General features: G+C 44.6%; 1 pseudogene; it reads left to right on the forward strand.

Annotated features, from left to right (window-relative positions):
- The first annotated feature begins 766 nt into the window (after window positions 1-766).
- Window positions 767-1684, forward strand: LOC133093701 (tropomyosin alpha-3 chain-like; annotated as a pseudogene).
- The last annotated feature ends 5768 nt before the right edge of the window (window positions 1685-7452 follow it).

Raw genomic sequence — 7452 nt, forward strand, 5'->3', positions numbered from 1 at the left:
CTGTTCTATTATAATGTGATATTTATATTCAAATTTAAAGAGTTTAAGTTTTATGCAATATAAACCAATACAGCATGAAATAAAAAGAGACAGATTGGTAGGGAAGACCATATCCCACCCCAGTGCTGGCTTAAGCACCCCCCAGCCCCACCCCCAGCCACCTTTTCATTGATCCTTCATTTTCCCTTCTTTTTCTTTGGTCACAGAAACAATTAGCCTGATTGCAAATTCTGTATCATACTTCTATAAGGTCAACTTTATTTGGAGTTGTACATGAAATAATCATCTCAAATGAAGTAATTCATTGACTTGAGTGGAAGATTCTTTTCGAGGTGTTACTCTCCCATGCCCTTCACCCCCACCCATACAATAAAAAGGTGATATAATTTATGGGGCTAGAAAAGAAAAATGTAAACAGTTGCTTGTTAATAATTTTTGTTTCTACGTTCATTTTTGCCCTTAATAGTTCAGAATAACATTGAACTTAATCCTCTGGGACACATGAACATCATGCATAAGTGTACTGAGAACATACACTTTATACATAAGTAGACTGAAACTCTGGGCCTTTGTTTTCTCTCTCAGAGTACTGTTCTTTAAGCATTAAGGCTGACCAGGCCTAAAGGGTTTAATGGGCGATGTCTTCTAACCCTTCAAAGAACAGATGTTAGAAACGTATTTAAAAAAAAAAAATTGGGAATCAATTATAGTTGAAATGATTCCTCTTTGAGCAAATAATAATATGCCATTTGCGGAGAAGCGACCGCAGCTCCAGGCAGAGGAGGCAGGAACTGGAAGGCGAGCAGGGGCCGGGCGGCACCATGGCCAGGGTCACCACCACCGAGGTGGTGAAGCGCGAGACCCGGTTCTGCCGCTGCAGGCCGGTGACGCGGAGAGGGCCGAGCGCCTCCTGCGGAAGTGGAGGAGAAAGGCGGCCCAGGAACAGGCTGAGGCGGCCTCCTTGAACCATAGGGGCCAGCTGGTTGAACAGCTGGACCGCGCTCAAGAACGCCTGGCCACTGCCCTGAAAACGCTGGAGGAAGCTGAGAAAGCTGCTGATGACAGCGAGAGAGCCATGAAGGTTACTGAAAACCGAGCCTTGGAAGAGGAAGAAAAAATGGAGCTCCAGGAAATCCAACTCAAAGAAGCTAAGCACATTGCAGAAGAGCAGATAGGAAGTATGAAGAGGTGGCTCTTAGGTTGGTGATTATTGAGGGAGACTTGGAACGCACAGAGGAGTGAGCTGAGCTGGCAGAGTCCCATTGCCGAGAGATGGATGAGCAGGTCAGACTGATGGACCAGAACCGGAAGTGTCTGAGTGCTGCTGAAGAAAAGTACTCTCAAAAAGAAGACATATGAGGAAGAGAGAATTCTTACTGATAAACTCAAGGAGACAGAGACCCGTGCTGAGTTTGCTGAGAGATTGGTAGCCAAGCTGGAAAAGACAATTGGTGATTTGGAAGATGAACTGATATGCACCAAAGAGGAGCACCTCTGTACACAAAGGATGCTGGACCAGACTCTGCTTGACCTGGATGAGATGCGGAGCACCCGAGTCCCGCCCTGCGCTGTTCCTCCCTCTGACCCCGACTCTGCTGAGGCCACCCTGCCCGAAGCTGACCTTTAAGCTGAGGGCTGATCTTTAACTGGAAGGCCTGCTTTCTCCTTTTGCCACCTCTCCCACCCCCACCCCTGGGTCCTTTTCGCCAAACTGTCTCTGCCTCTCCCCAGAGATCCCATGTGGGCTAGAGGCTGAGCACCTTTGGGAACAACGTTTAAGGGAATGTGAGCACAAGCTAAGTGTCTTGAAAAGCCTGCTGTGATGGACACATTCTGTAATTGCCTTTTTTGCTGTTGATGTAGCAGCCATTTGTAAAACATTCCAGATAATTCCATAGTTCTGAAGCAGCAGTCTAATCCCTTTCTCACTTTTGGAAGGTAACTTTTCAGCTTAATGCATATTGCACTCTCCATAGAGGAGGGAAAAAGGTATGGGCCTGCCTTCCTGAGAGCCAGACAGCCCAGAGAAGGACTCCATTTTGGGAAACCTCATTGCTGTACAAAAAGTCCCCGCCAAACCAGAAAGGTGATTCCAGAAGGAGTTAGCCAAAAAAACGAAGACAAAAAACACTGTTCAGGTTTTCAGCTTTACAGTATTTTGGGGCAACTTTATTTTTTTTTCCATCAGAAGTGACCAAACGAAATTAAGATGGTGAGACCTCTGAGACCAAATCCTTGTCCCAGCTCTACCCCTTTCCCAACCGCCCACAGAATGGATCATGTGCCCCTTATTTTGAGGTGACCACTTATTTGCTCTCCTGCCTCCTTGAAAGAAAGGAAAGAAAATTATGTTTTACCACTGATTTAGCCATATGAAACTCATCACCCTTTTCGGGGTCTGAAGCTGCTGTCTCTAAAAGTGCCATCTCATTGTACGTTGTATCAGTTAGTGCTGGAGAAATCTTGAATAGCTTGTGTACAAAATTGTTCTTAAATTTTATATTATTTTGAAACTTTGCTTCTTTGGGGTTGGGGCACACTGGTCACCCCATCTGGCTGTAAGAGCTCTCTACAGTCTGGGCTGGCAGTGTGCTGATCTTTTAAAGTTTCTTTCCCTACCCAATCCCCCCTTTTTGGAGAGGTTTCGGTGAGGTCAGTTAGGTGTGCATCCTACAGCAAAACTGGCTTAAAATGTACTTTCCTTTGGCGTCTTCTCTTTGGGGGCCGACTGGGAGAAAGAAAAAGCAATAGTGTAACTGTTTTGGTACTGAACATTGATAAATGTCTTTTTGAAATAAAGAACCAGGCCCTCCAAAAATAATAATAATAATAATAATAATAATATGCCATTTGCTCGTATTTGGTTCATCAGTATTTTAAAACTAAAGCATTTTTTAGTGATTTGTTATCAGAGAGGGGTAAGCACTCCCTTGGGGGTATACAAAAATTGGGAAAAACATGTATAGTTTGAAAGTAAAATAACTATTTACCCTTTAAAAAAAAATTAACGCTGACTCCATGATGTCTGAATGTTACATTTGGAATCAACTTTTTTGTGTCTTTCTGAGTCTACTTTTTTTTCCTTTTCCTTCTTGGCTCTAAGAATCAGCCCAGGCTGATATTAGATAGGCGTGCATCATTAGGGATAGCCTTTGGCTGCAAGTGATAGAAATACAACTATAATCACTTAATGAAGTACAGGTTTATTTCTCTCCCATAACAATTCCAGAGAGAGACAAACCAGGGCTCGTGCAGTGATCCCAGGATATCATCCATTACCCGCTACCTCCATTTTTGCTGCTCTGTCATCTTTAACATGTTTTTGTTCTGAGGGAACCCCCAGGGCCTAGACTTTTAGTAGGCAGGAAGATGAGAAAAAGATGAAAGGCAAAAGGCATGAGTTACTTGAGTCTTTTTTTTGAGGAGACAACTTTCCCATAGTATACTTCCACCAGCACCTTACTGGACAGAACTGTAGCACATGGGCACCCCTAGCAGTCCAGCATCTTGGGAAATCGGTTTTGTTGGATTTTTTTCAACAGCTTTACTGAGATTTAATTCACGTGTCACCCATTTAAAGTGTACAACTCTGATTTTCAGTATATTCATAGAGTTGTGCAATCATCACCACAATTGAATTCATTTTTACCAACACAAAAAGAAAGCAACCCCATGCCCGTTAGCAGTCACTCCTAGTTCCATCCCCACCCCTGCCCTCGGCAACCACAAATCCATTTTCTGTCTCTCTAGATTTGCCTATCCTAGACCTTTCATGTAAATGGTATCATACAATATGTGACTTTTTATGTCTAGCTGCTTTCACTTAGCATAACATTTTTGAGGTTCATTCATATTGTAGCATGTATCAGGGTTTCATTCCTTTTTATTGCCAAATTTTCCATTGTAATGTGTGTGTATATATATATATATATACTATTCATTCATCAGTTTATGCACATTTGAGGAAAGTTTTTAGTTGAGCACATTCTTACCTTGAACAAAACTTGGCTTCCGTTGGTAGGAAAGTAGGGATGGCTGTTGGTGGGCAACTAGCAGTGTCTGCCACTGTGCAGAAACGGGGTAAGGGGCTGGTATCTGGCCTCCTTTAGCAGTATATCACTGCTTCAGAGTACTGTCAGTATGAGAGGAAGTGCAGTGGTTATGAAGTCTTTGCCAATGTAGAGAGTGCCCAGTCAGCTTGTTTTCAGGTTGGTAAGTACTGCCATTATTTGAGGAGAAAGCCTGGTAGGGATTACTAGGGAACATTTTAGCCTCTATGTCCAGAAAACCCTACTATTCCATCGTGATTGCTGTTACTTTGGCTTCGGCCCTACTATTTTCCACGAGTCCATAATTCTGCCACCACTTTATAGATTTGGCCTGGCAGGGATATTTTTGTTCTCCTCAGTGTTTGGCCTGCAGTATCTCCCACCAGGTGCCTTTCCTCTAGCTTCATGGTCTGACTACCTAGGGCCTTTGGAAGTAAGCTAGAGATTAGCTATCTGTCTCCATAAAAATTCTTATTAAAAGATCTTAAACATTTGTTTATTCATTTAATGAAATATCACATGAATTTATTGGACTATATTTTATATGCCTTTTTAAAGACTATTTGCATTCATATAAGGTTTGTTAATTTTGAATTGGAACTATTTGGTGATAGCATTACTTACTATATATCTAAAGAACACCTTAGATGTTGTCTACATAACTCAGAGAACAGGACATTCTGGACACTGGTAGACTTGAGGAGGAATTGGTCATAGGCCCTGGCCCCAGAAAAGTACTAGAGTTCATATTTCTGAATAAAGTTCCTCTAACTCTGACTTGCTCAGGCCAGAATGGGTTTGACTTGACCGTAATCTCTTCGTCAGGAAGTGCAATGTCTTAATAAACTTGTGTTTAAGTTTTGTGTTGGGATCTCTAGGCAGCGTCCCTCTGGCCGTTGCTCTTTTTTTCCCCTTAGAAAGACCCACAGGTGACCCGACTGAAAGGAGGGCAGCTTTATTTGACCTGACAGGCATTCTTGGTCAGCTAAGCAGACTCTTGTCTCATGGAAAGTACTCCCTAGGGTCCTTCTTGCCTGTTCTGGGAAGGCAGGAAGAGGAAGAGACAGGAGGCTGCAGCCAGGTGCTGTGCGCTTTGTGAAAATCCGGGACTGGCTCTGCCCTGAGGGCCTGCCCCTATCTCCACTGTCCTTGCTGGCCACCTTGGCCGTCTTCCTACTCTTCAACATCCTGTGTTGCCAGCCTCACCATCTGGCTCATGTGTCAAATGTCCCTCTGAAAGGAACCTCCTTCCCTTTCCATGGGATACAACATTTCACATGCATTAAACAAGATTTAAAAGTAGATATAAAGATTGCTTTTTTCCCCATAACCATCTTAGCGTAGCATCGCATTTTAAAGCTGAAAGAAGGGTAACCTAACTTTTATTTTAGGAAACTGAATTCAGTATCACTTCCCAGACACAGGATGAAAAATAGGCTTTTTCTCATGGTGATTTTTAGGGAGGTGGGTGGTTTTTTCCAGGAAGGGGAATTAATTTATTGGAGTAGTCACTAATGCTCCAAAAGTGGGCACTTTAATATATATTTGTCTAATCAGTGAATGGGTTTTTTTTTTGTTTTTTGTTTTTTTAGATCTGTGGGCAGCTTGGTATTAGAACATAGTGTTCAAGGCAGAGAGTGGCAAGAGAGAAGATTCCAGGGGTAAACGGCAGATGTGTCATGAAGGGCCTAACATACTGAGAGGTTTAGACTATGTTCTGTAGGTGACAGAGATTCAGTGGGGGGCCTCCATCAGGTAGTGATGTGGTCACATTTGTTTCAGTGATGTTAGTGGCAGGTGCCCATTGCTGACTATATGCCAGGCATTGTACCAGTTGCTTTTCATGCATTATCTCCTTTAATCCTCACAGTCCTGTTAAGTAGTATTGTCACCTCCATTTTGCGGTTGAGGAAAGGAAGGCTGAGGTGGGTTGCACAGGTAGTATGTAGCGGAGCTGTGAATTTAATCCAGGGAGTCTAATCAGAGCACAGAGGAAAGGACGCCAACCATTGAGCTAAGAGGAGAGGACCGCAGGGGTGTGTAGAACATGGTGGGAGACCCTGCTTGGTGGTCTCCACATTTGTTGTGCCACAAGACAGGATTGTTGAGAGTGAGAGGTTGGATGGGGGCCTGCTAAACATGAGAGTTGGAAGCTTTGATAGGGGAAATTTGCAAGGGAGCTGATCAGGATCAAGTGCAGGTGGACCTCAGCTGAGGCCTGGAGACGGGACTGCCCTGATGGGTTGCGGCATTGTTCTCCACACATTTGACAGTAGTAGAATCTGCTGTAACAAGGAGTGGGTTAAATATGATAAATGTTTATTTCTCTCTCATGTTACAGTGCAAAGGGAGGAGGGTGGAGTGGCTCCTTTTTCAGAACTGCTCAGGGTCCTCGGTCCCTTCCATCTTGTTCCACCTTTCCATAGACTATGCTAATGTGGCTGCATGGCCAGAGCTGGGTCTCTGCACATCAGTGTTCCAGCTCCTGAAAGGGGGTAGGAGCAGAAGTGGAAAGCAAATAATTTCCTCTTAGGTAAGACAGAGGGAAGTTGTACACATCACTTCTGCTCACATTCCATTGGTGGGAACTTAGGCACCTGGCTGCAAAGAAGCCTGGGAAATGGGTCTAGCTGGGCAGCCATGTCACCAGCTAAAACTCTAGTGTTGTGGAAGAAGAGGAGAATAGATCTGGGGCCCAGCTAGGAGCCCACCACAGGAGAGAAGGCTGACTGGGGGGCTGATGGAGGATTGTGGGTTTTCTGGACAGGTGTGAGGACAGCAGTGCAAGAGAGTTTAGGGTGTTGGTGAGATGTAGTTCAGGTGGTCAGCTGTGAGCTCCAGCTGGGCAAGGTAGTTAGACCAGAATATTGAAGGCCTGGAGCCTTGGGTCTAAGAGGTTGCAGCGTAGATGTGAGATGAAAGGAGTCAGTGGTTTGTGGGTAGAGTGGGATCTGGCGTTGGGTCTAGAGGTGGCTTAGTCCTGGGAGATGGTGGAGCCGTGGGTTTGGGAGGGCGACATGGTGAGATGGAGGTGTCCAGAGGTGAGGCCTTCCCAGAGTGTATTCAACGTTCCCTGCAGGGGCCAGACTTGCCACCGTAGCACACAGTTCCCTCCACCATCTGGCCCTGCTGTCCCCCTCACACGCACCTTCTTCCCCTCCCTTGCTCTCTACTCACTCACGAAGCCAGTGGTTCTTAGACACACATCCCTTTTGTGCCTTCACATGTAATCTCCCTTCCTGTAAATGCTGCACCATACCCCCACTTCCCATCCATCTAGGTAACCCCTCACCTGCAGAAACCACCATGCACGTCGTCTCTCCCAAGAGACTGTCCTTTTAAAATTTAATTTTTAAACTCTTTTTTCAGCTTTATTGAGGTATAATTGACAAAAGTTGTATAT

The sequence above is a fragment of the Eubalaena glacialis genome, chromosome 6 (assembly GCF_028564815.1).
Source record: "Eubalaena glacialis isolate mEubGla1 chromosome 6, mEubGla1.1.hap2.+ XY, whole genome shotgun sequence".
Classification (NCBI taxonomy): Eukaryota; Metazoa; Chordata; class Mammalia; order Artiodactyla; family Balaenidae; genus Eubalaena; species Eubalaena glacialis.